Source organism: Sciurus carolinensis, chromosome 13, assembly GCF_902686445.1.
Source record: "Sciurus carolinensis chromosome 13, mSciCar1.2, whole genome shotgun sequence".
Taxonomy (NCBI): domain Eukaryota; kingdom Metazoa; phylum Chordata; class Mammalia; order Rodentia; family Sciuridae; genus Sciurus; species Sciurus carolinensis.
Genome location: NC_062225.1, coordinates 89684322 through 89703516, shown reverse-complemented (window position 1 = coordinate 89703516; position 19195 = coordinate 89684322).

The following is a 19195-nucleotide window of genomic DNA, read 5'->3' as shown; positions in this document are numbered from 1 at the left end:
CAAAATCTTTCTGGCAGGAAAAGACCATCATCCCGGGCACTAGGGAGGACCAGAGAAACCGTCTCAGCCAGTTGCAGGACAGCAGCGCTGGAGCGGGTGTGTCTGATGGCAGACCTGGAGTGCTGGAGGCCTGGTCACAGCGCCTGCTCGGGCTGGGTTTCTCCCGTGGATTACATTGCAAGGAGGCTGGCAGGGAAGGGGACACCGTGGGTGTCAGTGCTGCAGACTCTGCTCTGCTCCTCTGGGTAAGAAAACAGCCAGCAGATGAGATCTCTGCTCTGAACCCTCATGGGAGTGTAAAACCTTCCCAGCCAGAAACCACCCTGCAGAAATGCCAAAGGAAAGTTTAGTAAATGCGTTTTCTGCTTTTTGCCTATTTTTTGCCATCAGATAGGCAGGGGAAACGTCCTGGGACCCGTTAATCCATCCAACAAACACTCATTGACCAACTCTCTCCGCCCGCCAGGGTCTCCTCCAGCGTCATGCATCTGTCGTAGGATCAGTGTGAAGTCCAGAGAAAACATTTGCTTCTGTGCCTGGCTCTGCACAGGAGACAGCAGATGCAAATATGAGTAACACTAACAAGACTGTCTTCCGAAGGCAAATAGCTCAGTGAAGGTGGTAGATAATCTGAATCATTGTTCCACAGTATTCTAGCATTTCAGTATGTCATGGTAAACTGTTAGCTGCTAAGGGAAAGGACAGGAAATGTTGGCTGGAGTTGGGAAGGGGCTCCCCTACTGGGCTCCTTCATCTGGGAGCTGACTGATGGGCAAGCTTGAACTGGAAAGAGGGCAGAAACTTCCAGAAGAAAGAGAAGCCTGTATTGCAGCATTGCAAGAAAAATGTTCCTTCCAGGAGAGAAGAAGGGGGAGGGCGCGGAGTGAGCTGGGAAGGGCTGTAGAGGCCCGGAGGGAGGCAAGCGGACACTTCGGGATTGACAAGGAGGCTGAAGCCAAAGATGCAGCAATCAGAGTCAAGGTTTTGGAAGTTCACCATGAGGTGAGTGCTGGGTGCAGAGCAAGGGAGGAGGAAGGTTTTTCCTAGGATCCATCCCAGGTTGGACCAGGAATCACCCAAAGGCATGGACCCTCTTGTCTGGATCGCGCCTGAACACCTGGTCACACCACCCTAGACGTCCCACAGTGCCCCGCTCACAAGCAGATGCAATCCACGGTGGTCTACTGTTTCCGTGTGACTTCCACTGCTCTAGAGCCCGGCATCCCAGCCGTCTGGCCTTGTGTGTACATGACATTGTCTGTCCATAGAGGCAGATCTCGGTGGGTCCTGTACCCAGCCCTTGCTGCCTCATGTCCCAATCTGCTGCTTAGTCTCCGCCATCCTTTACCTACATATTTACTCAGTTTGTGGTGAGTTGATTTCTTGTAGTTTAGACTTTTAGTTATTTAACTTCATGTGAAAACTCTTTTTCTCCCACCAGTTTAATGTGTGTTTGTTTGTCTGTTTGTTTTGCATTGAACAGGATGGCTCTTTTTAATGTTTTTATTAGTGCAGTATAGTTTGCATAATTGTGGGGTTCATTTTGACATGATCATACGTGTATGGAATATAATTTGCTCCATTTAAGTTCCCAGTACTTCTCATTTCCCTCTTTTCCTCTCTCCCCCTATTCCCCTTCCCCTACTCTCTTGGTCTTTGTTCTATTAAGTTATGGTTTTTAAATAAGCACTTTATGAATGTACTTGAGGTTGTAATTCACTCTGGTGTATTCACATATGTACCTAACATAATGTGGTCAGTTACATCCACTGTTACTTCCTCTTCCCATCCCTCCTCCTTCTCCCTAAATCCCCTTCCTCTGCTCCATCTGTCTGTCTTCCATTTTCATGAAACAAACCTCTTCTCTCTTATTTGATCTAGCATCTGCATATAAGGAGAAAACATTTGACCCTTGACATTCTGAGCCTGGCTTATTTCACTTAGCATGATGTTCTTGATTTCCATCATTTATCAGCAAATGCCATAATTTTATTCTTGGTGACTGAATAAAACTCAATTGTGTATATATTCCGCATTTCTTAATCCACTCGCCTATTGACAGGCACCTGGGTGGGTCCTTTAATGTGGTTATTGTGAACTGTGGTGCTATAAACATTGAAGTGGCTCTATCACAACAGTATGCTGATTTTAGTTCACTTGGGTAAATACTGAGTGGGATAGTGGGTCATATGATGTTTCCATTCCTAGTCTTTTGAGAAATCTCTATGCTGCTTTCCAGAGTGGCTGCACTAATTTGCAGTCCCACCAACAATGTGTGAGTGTATCTTTTCCCCACATCCTCGCCAACATCTATTAGTTGTCTTCTAACTGGGAATCAGATGAGATCTCAACGTAGTTTTGATTTTCATTTTCCTGATTGCTAGAATAATTTTTTATATTAACCTTTTATTCTTACAAGATACATTCTATTTTCTTTGTTCTCATTTTTCTATGTTGCTTGATATTCTCCTTGCTTCTCTTTTTAAATGTATTTTCAGTTTTTGAATTCTCTGGCAAATTCCTAGTCATATATTTTGTTTTAAAATACTATTTCTATGTTGAAGACTTCTAACTGGGTATCTCCAGTTCCGAATTCTTCTCCAAACTCCAGAACCATAAATGGACATATGCACTTGAACCAATAAGCATTTGAACTTAACATGTGCAGAATGATTCTTCCTCTTGCTTTACATGTCTTCTTCTCTGCTCTTCTCAATCTGAAGAGATGTGATTTCCATGCATCCAGTTCCCCAAACCAAGAAATCATAGACACTACCTTCTTCCTCACCCCCAGATGCAATCCATCCTCAACTTCTATGAGCTCCTCCTCCAGGTCTCTCCAGCACCCACTGTCACATGTCCCTTCCGACCCATCAGCTCTACAAGGGCTCCTTTAGCGCTGACCTGTTCCAATCAATTTTCCACACAGAAGCCACGTCTACTAAAAACATAAATTAAGATTTACTTATAATTAAAAAGAAATGATGGCTGTATTAAATCCCAGTTTTTCCAAGTTCAGAGTGCCTAGTCTTCTAGATATGAGAGAAAGGGGACTATAATTTTGGAGGGCACTCCTCAAATTTTCCTTAGTTTGCCTGCTTCTAGATAAACACGGGCAACTTTTCTGAGAACTTGCACTTTAGAAATGCCTTATGTGGCACTCTGCCTGATAAATCGGACTGCATACTTTTTTATGTTTGTTTTACACAGTTTCAGAGAGTGAACAGCCTGAATGCATGCCCTTATGCCACCGTGTTTCCTGGAATATGGGTCACACATTTAAGCTAAACTTCAGTGCCATCTGCTACCTCTGTGTGTCAATTTGTTATCCTGAGTTTCTTCATCATGGTCCTATGGTTTCCTCCAAAGTAAAGGCTGCAATTATCTCTTTTGATTACCATTCACTCATTGTTGATTGAGCACCTACTGGGTACGACAAACTGTGCTTGTTGTATGTGCAGGAGATACAGAGCTAAGTGAAGTTCAGTCACTGCCTTTGAGGAATTTGGAATTCAGTGGGGGAGATGGAACACGCCAAGCGCCATATGCATGGTACTTGCAAAGTTGAACTGGAGGTCAGAGGGAGGAATGGGACTTCCGAGGTGATCAGGAGTGGGACATGGGAACTCCGTGACGAGATGTGGTTTGCAGACACTCATCTCACTTACCACCACATAGTCTTTAAATTACCATTCAAAACGTTAGAAACTAGCCCAAAAGTTCACTGAAGATATTTCATCTTAAGAAAGTTTCATCTTCTAAAATAGACCATAATAATAACTTCTCAATCCTACTTGGAATTGCTCCTCAAAGAATCCAGCTTCCTAGAGAAACTTGAGGTCAAGAATGTGAATTCAGTCCAGCATGCCCAAATAATGCTAAGGAGAGGTTTACATCTTCACGCTGCTGCATTCCTTTAAAAATACTGTGCAAGTGCAGTGATTTAATATATATGAAAGTGAAGTATAAACTGTGAAGAACCAAATCAACTGTGTGAAGAGGGCCTGATTCAACAGGATTATAATGCACAGAAACAATTCTTTAAAGCTAGTGGAACCAAAAATAAATAGGGAAGAAATGCTTTCCTCAGTGTCATATTAACAAAGAGAGAATTGTATTTTGACTTTTTTTTTTCTTGGCTAATATATTCCCCTTATAAGATAAGGGTTTTCTTTAAAGACCATTTTAGCCCAGCATAGTTTGCAAAATTAGAAATGGGAATCTTTGTTAATGGGTAGAAGGTAGATGAAGAGGAGAACCTCAGCTGTGTGTCTTACCAACTCCAGAAAGACTGTTTGTGATCAACGGCCTGTACAGTCTGCACATACTGCTGAGGAATGTGGACAAGGCAGCAGGGCCAAGGAGAGACCAAGGAAAGGTCAAGATGCGCACTAGACGTTGTTCCTGGGTAACGTCCCTCCTGGGTAAACTCATTCCAATAGTTGTTTAGTTTTCTATGTTATGTCAAGACTTAATAGAGTGAATGGACTTTGAATTTGACTTCTTTGTACTTGAACTTTCTATCTAGAAAATTTAGGTTAGACTAGGTGCACAGTACGTGTGGGGTCCCGAGAGGCTGACTCTGGGAAGAACCTGCAGCTGAGTCTTCTCTCCCGTGGTACCTGATCCCCTTAAACACAGCTCCAGTGGCAGGGAGACATCTGTGAATATGTGACTGATGCTCACACTCGATATTTACTTGGTGCAAACTTTAGGAAAGCTAGATGAATTCCGATGGCAAAACAATACTTTCAGAGAAAATATCCTTTAATAATTCCAACTAACTGCATTCCGGTGGAGGGCCATTAACTGCAGCTCCTTAATGAATCCTTGCCCCTGAAGAAATGGCCTGACTTCTGATGAGCAGCCAATCCCAGGGCCCCTGGCACCCAGCTTCCTGCTGTGTCACAGGGTGACCACCTGCAGGGGTCCCGCAGGAGTTTCAGTTCACATCTGACCAACATGGGCCTGTATTTTAAACCATACCGCAGACGCTCAGTTCCTAATTGTTGAGAAAATCACCAAGCTGGTCTTGTTTTACTGTCGTGTTGCAGTAGCAGGCTACTTTTATTTTAATCCCAGTCACTTTGGAGGAACACCTAATTCCATGAAGTGGTTTTGCATTAAGTCACTGACATTTTATCAAGTGATGAAGATAATGATGATGGAAAATGAGCTCTGCTGTGGGATTTTACATGGTTTTTGGCCTTTTGCTGTTGTTATTGTGTATCTCATTCATTTGATTACCAGCTCCATGAGTGACTGACTCTGTCTCTTTAGCACATCAGTTATGACCAATGCCTTCCACAAGGCCAGTGCACATCTTTGGACTAAGTATGTCTCTTTGGGTGACAATGGAGAAGAGATGTGGTCACTACCTCCATGCTGATCAAACTCGAAGATGCTAAAAGGCTGTTCTATAAATCCTGGCAAGTGTATGAGTTGGGTCCACGTTCAGTCATTCACCAAATCTTAGGATGGGATTGATGTCACATCAGCACAAACCCTACAATGCTTTAGCCAAAGCATCTCCATGGTTTGAGTAAGCTGTTTCTAATTATCCCCATTAGTTACATTGTCTTGCTAGTCTGAAAGAAGGGCCAGACCTGTCCTACTTATGGTCAGGGTAGTTTCAAAACTGCATATCTGTAAGATTCAAAAGGACCTACCAAAAGAGCTGAGGATACCCCTCAAACCGGCACCCCTCAAACCATGCACAGCATCACCTGGCATGACACACATTTGCACATCAATTTACCCAGAATCATGTTGCACCAAAGCCAGGGGAATTATTTTTCTTGAACCAAGGTTGAAAACTGCATGACCACAGATCCTATATTTTGCTCACATAGTCTTTGTCTTTAGCTGACATCATTTTTAGCTGACATCATTTGTGGATTGGTAAGCTGCACTTAAACTTGAATTTCCAAGTCCCTTTACTGACTGGGAGCAGCCCATGGTCTCTCCAGTACAGCCTTATGATCATTCCTTTGCATGGAACATGATTTCCCCAGTCCATTCTCAGCCACAGAAGAAAAACAAAACCAAAGAAAAACAAATGAGGGAGGGTTGGGTAGTGGGTACTCATTTGAGTCTCACGCGAGGTTCCAGTTCCTGGAACCCTCTGCACACCTCACCAGGATCTATCGGGTCAGGTCAGCAAGAAGTTGGGGTGGGATATGCCCTTTTGGAAGGGCAAAGGCACTGGACCAGCACAGAGTAGGGAGCTACCAGCTACTGGACAGAGGTGAGGCTCAGAAGAGGGAGAGGAGATGGGATCAAGCAACTGTGGAAGCCAAAACAGGACAATGAGGGAGGACCAGTAAACAGGTCTCAGTTTCTAAGTCAAAGTCATTTGCAATTTTTATATGTCGATTACGAATCGTTGTTGTTATTTTTTTAAATTTCCTCTTTCTATCTATGCCCTTAATCTTCAGTTACTTGTTTCAACTGACTTCTAAGTTTACTTAAGTTGATTTAGCTTTAGAATTGCTAGGTCCACTAAGTAGGCTTTCCATCTTTAGAGTACACAGACTCCTGGTGGGATTGGTGGAATGCCAATTGCAGGATGTACAGCTGGGATACTGAACTTGGTGACTGGGTGAGAACCTGAAAATTGGCTTCTCTAACTGGTTCCTAATAAATCTAACACTGCCATTCTAGGGATCCAAGTTTGAGAACTACTCTACCACCATACAAATTGATTGTTTTCTTTTCCAACAATATTAATTAGACATACAGTATTTAATCAGAAAGAAGTATGTCATTCTCCTAATGACTCAAAAGCAGATGCATATCCCACCCCCAGCCAGAAAAAAAAAAAAAATTCTGAGTTTAAGATCTAGGGACTTCAGGTGTGTGGGCTACTGCCAAGAAGTGGTACCTTACTTTTAATTTATAAAATCATATTCCTTTTGGATGGGATCTCCCATTTTGAATTATGTGTCCAAGGTCCAGGTGCCACAAATTACTAACCTGCCTTTGCTCCAAACCTGGACCTTTTATTTCTCAGCTTTTCACTCTCTACAGTCTTGAGTCTAATTCAATGGTCAAACTTCTTGCCTGCTTTTCCTTGAAAATCAGCTTGATTTCACAATGCTTTCGGATCCCATTCATCTACTTAGAACTCCCTCCCTATAAATCACCCACAGCCTGGCTCCTATAGTCTCCCCTCTCCTACTCTTATTTCTACTCTGACCTTTGGTGTTAAACAAAGACCCCTGAATCCTGTAGATTTCTGATTTTCCTATATTGAAAAAGCATGCCTTCTCCCTAATTTAATTTATGTCAGCGTCACTTACCAATTTCACAGTAAGCTCCTTAAAGGGCAGCGGTAGGTGATGATCTAGACCAGCATCAGCGTGACTCGCCTGTCACTCATGAACAGCCAATCACCTTCCCAGACCTGTGCATGCCCATCATTTCACCTAGGATGATTGTCATGATATTCCTGAGTTTCTGTTGATGGATTGGTGCCATTCAAAATATAAAGGCACAAAATAGAGATAATGGGAATATATTCTGGTCCATGATGGAGAGAGCCAAAATATTCTCAGAGAGTTTAGCAACAATCTTGTAAAGAAGAGCATTCTTGAAGCAGCAGGAAGAATCGCCTTATTGTCTGATGGACTCTATGGGACAAGAGCACAGACGTTCATCAATCTAAGACATGCAGTGATATGATGTTGGCCGAAGACCCCAAATGTCTTCACTGTGGGAGCAGGAACCATCCTGCAGGACAGCTTTGCATTGCTAGTCAGGGGCGACTCCCTGGCAGGCCACCAGCACCACTCACAGAGCTATACAAAAACGCTTCCTCCTCCATGTGAGGCCAGGATTCTCATGCGTGTCTTTGTTTGACTGTTCGATCCCATTTGTCCCTAATTTCTGCACCTAAGCACAAGGTAGATGAGATCTGACATGAAACTTTGTTTCTGATCAACTACAAAGAAGTTTCCTAGCATCTGTTGAGCTCAGCTAGTAAGCACAATTTATAAAACAGTGAATGACTAACCCCTGTAACCATTTTAATGACCCTAAAATAAAGTGCTTAGAGCAACATCTGTCCCAGCAGCTGGGTTCTCTGCATGAGTGGGCAGAGCGACACATTGGGACAAATTCTGTTCTCCCTTTTGACAGAAACAATTGCAGCAGATCATTTTTATCGTAATCAATTTAGGTACAGTTTCTTGGAAACCATCTGTGTAGTGTTCATAGATTGTGCTTAAGAATTTAAATGTGTATATTTTTGGTGGCTTGATGTAGCATCTGCTAATGGCCACATAAGTTCCACTTTTCATGCAGAAAGCTGTTTCCTTGTAACGGGATTAGTAGAATGACTACTTGATTTTATCCTTTTAACTACCCAATAAGCTTCTGCAGCTTGAATGACATCCACCACAGAGGGTTAGTTGTGGAATTAATTGCCAAAAATAAAAATAAAAACTGGAGTTGAAGTTATAAGGCAAAGCTTTGGTGGAACATTTTATAGTATTTCCATCTCTGGCTCATAATTTCAAATTAATATGGTTGTGTATGGGCAATTGGAAATAAAGAAGAGCATAGCTTTTGATAACAATTCTTTTTTTTTTCTTTCATTTTTTCCAATTTTTGTTGGTGGCATTGCAGCTATTAGTTAAGTAACGCTGTAAGGAAATGGAATGGCTAAACTTGCCAACATTTACTTTGAGAATAATTTTAGAATCATATTAAAAGATAATTGCTCTTAAAATACTGGATAATGAAAACTGAGTGCCTGTGGTACAGAGATGAGGGATCTGTCTCAAACATGCTGTCAGCTACAATTTTGGGATGGAATACATTCTGCAACGTAACTGAGCCTTAACAACACATCTTGAATAGAGATTCCTCGTCTTGCTTGTTTGAGAATTAATTTTGAATATAGAGAATATGGTTCTATGGGGATAATCTAGGATAATGTGTAGGATTTTCCTGACTTGGGGGAAAGTGTCCTTTCTCCTCTGATATCAGACATGATTGATCTCTTTCCTACTCAAAGAATATGAGTAGAACGTAATAACCAGCTGGCTAACTAATTAAGTAAGTAAGCAAAATAATGTCAGAATTTAAATTTTATGAGGTTATGCAACTCCAAAGCTTACATAATTTTGATTTTCATAGAATACCAAGCAGAACGCAGGACCTTAGGTCTTACATTCGTTGTTACAAATACATACTAAGTGCCTGTGCATGTGAAGGGCTGGGGCTGCAATGTGAACTGGAAGCAGTTCCACCCAGGAGGTGCCCCTGCTGGTGGGAGGAGGGAATGCCTCAGTACTGGAGTGCTTTCCTGCCTTCTCTAGGTGCTGCTACGTGTGGACCACCATGAGGCACAAACCTTGAGCAGTTACTGCATTAAAAGCCTTATCGTAGGGGCTGGGGAGATAGCTCAGTTGGTAGAGTGCTTGCCTTGTAAGCACAAGGCCCTGGGTTCGATCCCCAGCACCCAAAAAAAAAAAAAAAAAAAAAAAAAAAAAAAAAGCCTTATCGTATCCACCCTTCCCCTTTCACTTCCCAGTGGTGAACCCTGTTGGTGTGCAAGAGTCTGCATAGTGAATTGATGGTAGCCAGGTGATCCTAATAATCAATTACTATTTATTAAGTGGGTTGGATGGCTCTGCATTTGTTAATTGAACTGCTAATAAAAATCTTTCACGGTTAAATTTCTGTCCCTGAAGTTGTAAATCATATAGTCACAAAGGCATGAAAAGACAGAAAGGAATGTGTCTATACAGTGCTGAGTTCAAAAGAAGCAGAGTAAAGGTGGTGCCTCAAACGTCCAGTGAGATTTCTGCTGCAGATCCGTCCGTACGTTTCAGGAAACATATTGGCGGAGTCATTTGTGGCAAGTTCTGAAAGTGGCAGCAGGAGAGACTGCCTCCAGCATGTGCCATTTTTGGCTCCCTGGTCTAGAGAAGTTCTTTCTACCCCAACTATCAATCAGTTAAATTATCTTCAAACTTAATTAGATGAAAGAATGTGGTCCTATGATTCTAATGTGCTGGAAGGTGTCCAGGCTATTAGACACGTCATTTCAATAACACCCTTTGATGCCATCTGCAAGGGCACACCAAACAGACTTAATGCAGACGAACCTAAGACCAAACAGAACTCCGGCCAAAGAGGGAAGCAGGGTTCACACACGCGCACACACCCACATGCCTCAGGCCCCGGGTAAACACAAAATGACCGCGTAGGAGCCACAGCGAGAGGCAGCAGGAGGCTGAGGAGAAGCCCGAAGACATTTTTGAGAACTTCCTCCATTTTGAGATGACTGTTCCTCTACAGTCCTGTACTCTGAGCCTCCGGTTGCTCTCTCCTTGGGTTGTCTGTTTTCCTGTGGGACAGCATTTTTGTTCTGTTGGTTGCATTTCAATGGATGTGTGTGTTTCTTAGTTTGTGATGTCCCTGTTGAGTCACGATTTAATTTGGTGACTCTTTTGCCAGCTGCGTACATGGAGGTTTGCTGAATGATTTTGTAAAACACAGGTTTTGTCACCAGCCGGAAATGATCGCTCCTCACCTCCCAGTCTGTAGAAGGTGGGTGAGAGGAGAGCACTCTGTGTGCACCCAGAATGGAGGGACAGAAGCCAGGGTCAAGGCAGGTGCCTGCTGTGCATTTTCACGGTGGGAAGGATTCTTTCCCTTCGACAGAGTTGGGGAATCTTCACATAAGATAAATGACATCTGGGGAGATGTCTCTTTGTGAGGCACTCAAGACAGGTTTGGACATGGTAACCCTACGTGCAAAAGCGGATCATCACTGCGTCCTTTTGCCTGACTTTCATGAGCTGTGTGCTGGCCACACTGACATGCTGGCTGCAGGAAACACTGAAGACCCCAGGAGCCTCCTCTCAGTCAGGTGCACTTTGGACCAAGGCCACCAGGTTCCCAGTGAGGTTTTGTTTTGTTTGGATTCAGCACTGTATGAAGCAGCGTTTGCTAAAGGCTGGTCCTTGGACAAGGAGCATGAGCACCTCCTGAGAAGTTTAAGGAAATTTAAACTCTTGAAAGCTGCCCAAAGGGAAACAGAAGGTCCAGCAATAGGGCTCAGCAATCAGGGCTTTTACGGCCCCCCCCCCAGGTGTCCCTGGTCCTAAACTGTGAAAATTGTAGCTCCAGATGATGGTCTTAAAACTCTCCTCCATGGGCAGATCATTGACACTTATTTTTCTTTCCTATAAAGCTGGGCTTTCAGCCATCCTTGTGCCTTGATAGAGAACTCTGGTAAGTGCTTATCACTGGCTACATTCTTCGCCAACTTTTGATAGGTAATCTTGCTAATTATTTGTCTGTGGCTTGGATTCATGAGCCAGAAAATTCAATGGCAAGTCAATGGGCTTGTGCCACAAAGCAGGCAATCTCCTCCTCCTCTTCCTCCTCCTCCTCCTCCTCCTCCTCTTCCTCCTTTTAATTTTTTTATAGTAAAGAACTAGAGTTTCGTGGCCTGCCCAGGCTCCCCCTTCTGACCCTCAGCTTCCCTGCATTTGGGGCTGGGCCTATCTTTTACACACATGCAAGTTGCTGGGGGCTCCAACCACCTCCAGTTAGAGCCCAGGAATCACAGTGCTCAGAGTGACTTTGTAGAGCCCATGCCTTTGTCTGCCCTGGTTTGTGTTGCCACACTGAAGACCAGAAGGTGAGGGAAGTTGCCCAGGGTCATTTGGACGAGAAGTTGGGACAACTGCAGGGGCCTGCAGCTTAGAACTCTTCTCCCAATGCAGATTTTGCCAGGCAGCCGAGCATGAGAGACCCAGGGGTATCCAGAAACAAGAAGGTGACATCCGGTGCCAGGTGATCACCAGGAGCAAGTGGGGAGGACAGAGAGGACCTGCCCACCCAAAGCCAGCAGCTCCAGCAGGCCTTGTGAAGATACAGGCAAATCTATTTTACATAAAAGTCCCTGGTTTTTAAATGTTGCCTCAACTGAAAAACAATTGTGTGAGAGAAAGAAACATGTTTGTGGGTGTGACGGGGCCATGGGCCACCAGTCTGAAACCTGCCATTTGACAGAAAGTTGTGCCCCATACTGTCTTTTCCCATTTTTTCTCAGCTCGCTTAGTTTGAAGTCGTCCCTTTTCCAGCCCTCCTGCCTACAGCAACATCTGCTCTTTTCTCTCTGACCTACTTTTGTCAGTGCCATTCTTTTTGCCTATAAAGTATAACATCGCTTCCAAATTTGGTCCAACTTGCATATCTTTTGAGAGCCAAGTCAAGTCACCACCACCACGAAGCCTTCCCTGGCAGCCTAGGTGGATTGGCTTAAGAACGGAGGCTCAGGCCTCATCTTAGCCCTGATTTAATCGGGATGGGGTACGAGAATTTTTTGTTTCTGTTTTGTGTTCCCAAAGTGATTTTAATTTGTCAGAGTAGAAAACTATAGAGATGGTCAGCTTATTCTTGGGTACCTTTTGGATCATCATTCAGATTGTAGCTATCTGAGGAGAGACAAAGGGCACAAAGGAACTGATCAAGACTCTAACATAAAATAGATGTTCCATAGACAGTCCAGCTATGCACGTCAACCGGCTGCATGATGTTCCACCAAAGACCAGTGAGCAGGTTTCTGCCCAAGTTGCTTGACCCTCTGTAAAGACCTCTCAAGGGTTCTGGGGTTTCTCCCACTAAGTGCAAGGCATAGCTCATGCATGAAATGGCTCAGAAAAAGGAACTGGGATCATAAAACCAAAGCAGTGGCTTCTTGTCTTCCTTTGGGTCCAGATCCTTACCTTAGCGATGCTCGGCTCTTAACAGCCTTTAAGTGAACACCCCTTAGAAGAGAGGACCAGTGGGCTCTGTGGGGACATGAAACTCCTGTGCTGTGTCCAGAGTCCTTAGAACATGGTCCCTTTTTTAACCCAGTAGTTTTGATCTCAGGAATTAATTCTAATAGCAGATGTGAAATTTGGATGTGTACAATATTTATAGCAATGTTATCAGCAACATCAAAAAATTTAAATAAACAAAATATCCAACCCCACATGATAAAATACGATGGTGATAGTCACTGAAATATTTTCAAAAACCTCACTAGATCAGGAAGAAGATTACATTAGTTTTATAACAGTAAAATCATTTATGAATGCACTAATTCATTCATTCAATATTTACTGAAATGTTATGTACATTATACAGAGTATAATAATAGATACCATATTCAAATCTAGATGGCATATACCTAAATATTATGAAATATGACTGTTATAAAGGTGACTTTTAAACACTTTTATTCATATTTTCTGAGTGGATTTGAGAAAAACCACTGGATTTTGGCATGTATTTTCCATTTATTTTAATCATTTCACAGTAGTTGCCCTGGTTTATTTTCAGTTTCTTCCCTTAGGCTTATTTTCTGGGTAAGTTATTCTATAAGAAAAACTTTAACTTTTGTATTTTTCAAAAGTTGTATTTATTACTTGTATGTGATGTGTTTTGTTGATAGATTGGGTAACTTAGTGATAGACAGAGGCTGGAAACCAACATCACTCCTGGGTTTCCATCTTGAGCACCAGGAGAAAGGTGAGGCTATTTACTAAGACAGGGAGTTATGAGTTGGCCTGAGTTGCAGGCCACTTAAGCTGAATATTTACTGAGACAGGGAGGCCCTTGCATGGCAGGATTGGGCAGGGGCGTGTGGGACTGTGAGCCTACTTAGGTACTTAAGTTTGCCATAATGATAAGGTACCTAAACTGTATTACCAAGGAGACAGGCCATATTGTGTATAAAGGTGAAAGCTACCCACTGAAGTCACCAGTTGAGATCTGGGTTTTAAACTGCAGAACTCTGTGGATTACACCTGAAGAGAGGGCAGCAGAAATGAAAGGACAATAAGCGAGCTCCAAAGGGTTCCCATACTTGATATTTAGGAAGAATGGAGGGGAGAGAGGGAGAAAGAGGGAGAGAGAGAGAGAGAGAGAGAGAGAGAGAGAGAGAAAGAGAGAGACCTATCATACTTTATTCAGTTAGAGTACTTAGTCCATTGGTTTGAGATCTTTCTTTGTATTCCTGTGACAACACTAGGTTGTAAGTATCTGGTTACCACCTTTCTTATATCAACATCCACTTTGTTGGTTATTTAGATGGATGTTGAATAATGGACAGATGAATAAATGAATTAAGAAATAAAAGTTACATGAAGAACTATGTGACCCAGTAGTACACTGATTTTATCTTTTGATCCAGAAGCTTTTATCCCAGGAATACAATTTCCATTCAACACTAGAATAACTATTAATGCATTTTATAATACTATTGAGGAAATAACTAAATATGGTTATATTGGTAGAAGAAAAAACATTTGGGAAAAAACTCATTCATTTAAAGAAATATTGATAACAATCTAGGAATAGAAGAAAATCACTTTAATTAGATCAATTGTAACTTCTCAAAATTCATGTCAAATGTTACACATATAGAAAACCTTTAGAGGTATTTGCATTTAAATTAGGAACTAGACAAAGGCCCTTCGTTGTCATCACTACCATTCAATAACCCTGCCCAATGAAATAACATAAGAAAAGAAGAGAGCTGTTAGAAGAGATAGAATTGTAATGATTTGCAGATAAAATTGTTTTCTACGTAGAAAATCCAAGATAATCTGTAAGTTATTATAATCAAAAAAGAGCTTAGTTTGTCTATTGTATAATAATTAACATCTAAAATTATTAGTGTTTCAATTCACAATAACTGATTAGGATTTGTAATAGAGTAAAACCATCTCTTGTAATAGCAATTACACTCACATATAAGAAACATGTGAGAAAATGTGTATAATTTTATGAAAAATTACAAAATGTTATGGAAGAAAGGGAAAGGATAAGAATTAAACACAATGACATACCATGTTCATGGATGAAGTGAGTCACCACAATGTCAATTCTTTTCAAAATTGGCTATAAACACAACATTCAAATCAAAATCACAACAAAAAATTCTATGGAATTAATAAAAAAAAACTATATGTAGTTGATTCTAAACTCCATAAAAGTGATGGAAGGTATGGAGTTGAAAAAAAATTCCAAAAGTGAGAACTAAGAGTAGACGACACATTCAATAAATTACTAATGAATTTTTTTTTATAAAACTAAAATTAAGCACTATTATATTGAGGAAGAAACAAATAAACTGCTTGGAAACACTGAATGAAGATCTTCAAAATCAACCAAAAGCACAAGTGATAATCCATTGTGTTTCAGAGATCTAGCAGGTCCCTGTATGCAAAAGTCTAAAAACAGATCAAGAATTACTGCTGTTTATGATGACAAAAGAAGACATAGAGAAGTCTGAAAACACAAGCTAGAAAGTTGTACGTTTAATTTAAAAAGAAATTGCTACTGGAAAGAATTATGGGGGAGTGGGCACTTGTTGGAAGTATAAAGGTATTCCTACTTTACTTAAAATTCTGCTTTTACCAAAAATAATGTGAACTAAAATTTGGCCTCTGTTATTTCATTGTTTAGTGTCTGGTGTTTGGCATGCTGTTTTCTGTAGTTTGTTTTAAAACAGAGAACGAAGCAGAGGTAGGTTGGGGTCTGCTATGGTAGACCTCGATGCACACAGGAACCAAGGACAGAGCTTGATCCCAGCCCAGCCCAACTGTTTCATGAGAATCAAGGCAGCACACAGCTGGTGGCCTCCAGCTGGGCTGTGCCTGAGGGTGCAGGCTGGCTGGTCCTCACAGGTTGGGGAAGAGGCCCTGCACAGAGTCCATTTTGAGACTGTGTCCAGCTGACACTAATGTCTCATTGTTCAGCTGAGACTAGGTGGCTCATGAGTTGAAGATTGGAGACTCCTAAATGCCTACTGAAAATATTAGAGGGGGCCCTTGGGAAGTGTCTTTCAGGTTCAGTCAGCGATACGATTCTTACTATTTATGATACTTGGGGGGCTGTCATTCCCCCAAGAGATAAGTGTTTTTGATGAGCTCTCAGACAAAGCAGATGGCGAGTGGTTTAGAAATCAAGTTTGTGTCTAATGTTCCCTTTCAGATGAGTGTGGTAGATCCTGCCACATGGCTTGGATAGATCAAGAGTATGTTAGGTTTTGATGGAAAGTTGTCATCAACTCTGGGCAGGAAAGTCGTTCATGAACAAGGATGAAAGGCCACATTCTTCCCTGTCTCTGAGATCCTCTGCTGCATCTGACTTTCCAAAGTCTGAGCAGAAGATTCCAAGCTAGATAAGAGGATAGCTTCAGAATTTGTTGTAATTTCTAAAAAGTTTATTTGTCCCTGGCGAGTTTATCCTTTAGCCTCCCTGGGTAGCACTATTTAAAATACCCCGGTGTGTCCAACGGTGCTCACTAAACACAGTAAGTTAACGTTGAGGGGTCCCTGGCTCTCAGAACCTGCAGTGTGGCAGGGACACCAGGGGCCTCGTCCACTGAGACTTGTTTTGCTCAGAGGAAAGTTTGCAGATCCACAGAAGAAACTGTGTGGGCTCCCTGGTCAGAATATTTATGGCCAGACTCCCCTGACCCTTTGCATTTTCCAGGGTTTTGTTTATAGCCTAGTATTTTTTATCCCGTTTTAAAAAATAAATTATTTTCAATTCTTTCAAATTTTCTGAAGACAGAAGATGAAAATAGAATATGCCTGTGTCTGTGTGTCTGGGGCTGGACGTGCACGTCTGCAAATCCCACCGAAAGGGACTCCCTGAAATGCCCCTGGAGAGGGCGAGGGTGGGACTGACCGGCTGCAGGGAAGAGCGCATCCGTCGACCTGAAGCTTGAGATGACCTTGGATCCTGCCTAGGAGTCAGACCTTCACCCACGCCGGACCTCGGCCAAGCCCTGTGCTCTAGCAGCACCTGCCCGAGGCTCCATCTTGGAGGTGATAGAGGCTCACAGGAGTGGAGGTTGGAGATGTGATTTCTGAACTCAGAGCAAGAGGCCTGGGAGCTGCTGGCCCGTCACCCTTATTATCACTGTTCCCAATTTCATGGATCTGGTGGCTTGCCCGGCGTGATTACGTCTCAGCTGAGGCAAGCGGAGCCTCAAACTTCTCCCCAGAAGCAGGTAGGCGGCCCTCTCCCTGCCACTCAGTCAGAGAATAAAAGGAGCTGAGCGGAGGCCACGCTGGAAACTGCAGAGCTCCGAGCTCCGCACTGGAGCCTGCCTGCCTGCTTGCCGCCAGCCTGGCTAAGGGTCATTAGCTTAATGAGCTATTGTATTTTTTTCTCTTTCTCTCTAAAAAGTCTGCTGAAACATCCTCCCAGGAGCCAAATGAGGAGGCAAAGAAATAAACAGCAGCTGATGGCGGAGGGAGCTTAGCCAGAGAGCCCGCAGCCCAGGAGCTGCAGGGCCTGTGGGGTGGCAGTGCACACCCTCCGGAAGTGGCCGGCCCTCTTGATGGCTCTGGCTCTGGAGGAGGAAAGCCAGGAGACTGAAGTAAAGGCGAAGTTACTTCCCAGCTCAAGAGATAAAAAACACATGCTGCGTTCCCCATTACTGGATCTCACATGTAGACGTAGCATTGATCCGGAGCAACGTCTTGTTGGTCAGGTTTGAAGGTGAGAAACAATCTGACAAATAGTAGGTCTCTAGTGACTGTCTGGGAAGAATATGAGACTACTCAGTGGCCAGCTTTAGTGCGTCAGGTAGGAGGGATCCCAAGAGACAGAGCTTGGCCTCCCCTGGGACCTCCCCATCCCAGATACCCACTCTCCATCTCCATCCAAGACCAACCTGGAACCTTCTGGGAGTTTCTACCCCAGTTTTCTTCATAACGCATTTTAAAATGACTTATAAATAACACAAACACTTTGTAGGAAATTTGAAAATTGAGAAAATTACATAGAGAATAAATATCACATGTATTCTGACAATTTTAAGATGATGTTATTAAAATCCTGTTTATCTCAGATAAGCAGTCTCAAAGACTCTGCAGCTTGAATTCTCCCTCCCGACACTTTAACAATAAATCCCCACCAAATTCTTTGAAATTAAGTTAATCTGCTGTGCTGCAAATGCTCCACAACATGTTTAAACATTCCTCATCGTCACACATAGGCGACCTTCATTAATTTATCACACCCGACTCTTACTTTGCTTTCTTGAACATACATCTTTGCCAATATTGCTATTTCATTGTCTTTGACTTCTAGAAAGGAATTGCTTGGTGAAAGTATGAGCGTTTTCAAAACATGCACACACACATCCACACACATGCGCACGCGCTCCCGCATGCTCCACTTGCCTTCCAGAAAAGTCATAGTTTTTATTTCTTTCTGAAGTGCTTGATAAAGGCACTAATTTCATTCCACCTTTCCAAGTCTGAATATTATAATTCAAACTTGATTTTCTTATCCTGGAATCAAAAATGGTATTTCCCTGCTTAAGTGAGAACCTGTTTTCCCGGTGGACAGATCATCCAGCTGGAGGCTGCCCCATCAACTGGCCAAAGTCTCCAAGGGGAGAAGCCTGGCCAGGGCCAGGTGCCTTGGCACCTGGTGCCATAGCATCCAGCCCAGTGCCTCCCAGGGCAGCCCCAGCAGCCAGCCGGTCTCCACAGCTCTGATTTGGACAAAGCACAGAGAGACCTCCCCTAAGACCTTGGACACGACCAGGAAGATCTGCAGGCCCTGTGGGGTCTGGGGACTGCATCACAGCTAGTCTGGCCACATGTCCTGGCCTGGAGTTGGGTGCTCCCCATCACAGAGCACCCTGGAAGAAGTAGATTCCGAGCCCTTCCTCCTTCCCGCAGCACCAGCCTGCATGCAGGGTTGGTGTGTCGTGGACGCTTCCACAACTTCCCACAGCTGCCTGGCCTCCCTCTACCCGTTCCAGCTGGCCTTGGGCTTACGAGGGCTTCTCTTTCAGTGTCTCTAGTGCCTTGAAGCTGCACGGTGTCTTGCATTCCCGGGCTGCACTCAGTGTCTGGCGCTCGCTCGGTGAGTGAAGAATCAGTGAAGGGAGTTTGGATCTGCCTAGTCAGCCCCTGGTACCTGCCCCGTGCTTCCTCCTGCCCCCGGCTAGCCTCCCACCTGCCCTGGGGTCACTGCTCCTCTGCGGGTCTTGCAGGGCAGCCTGGTTTCCCTGGGCAGCCTGCTTTCCCCTCACAAAGCATTCCTCATTTGCAGTTCTGGGGCCTGCAACTTTTGCCATATGTCGGTTGTCTCTGCCTTCATGATCCCAGCCATATTAATGTTATAATTAGAGCCAGTATTTATACAGACT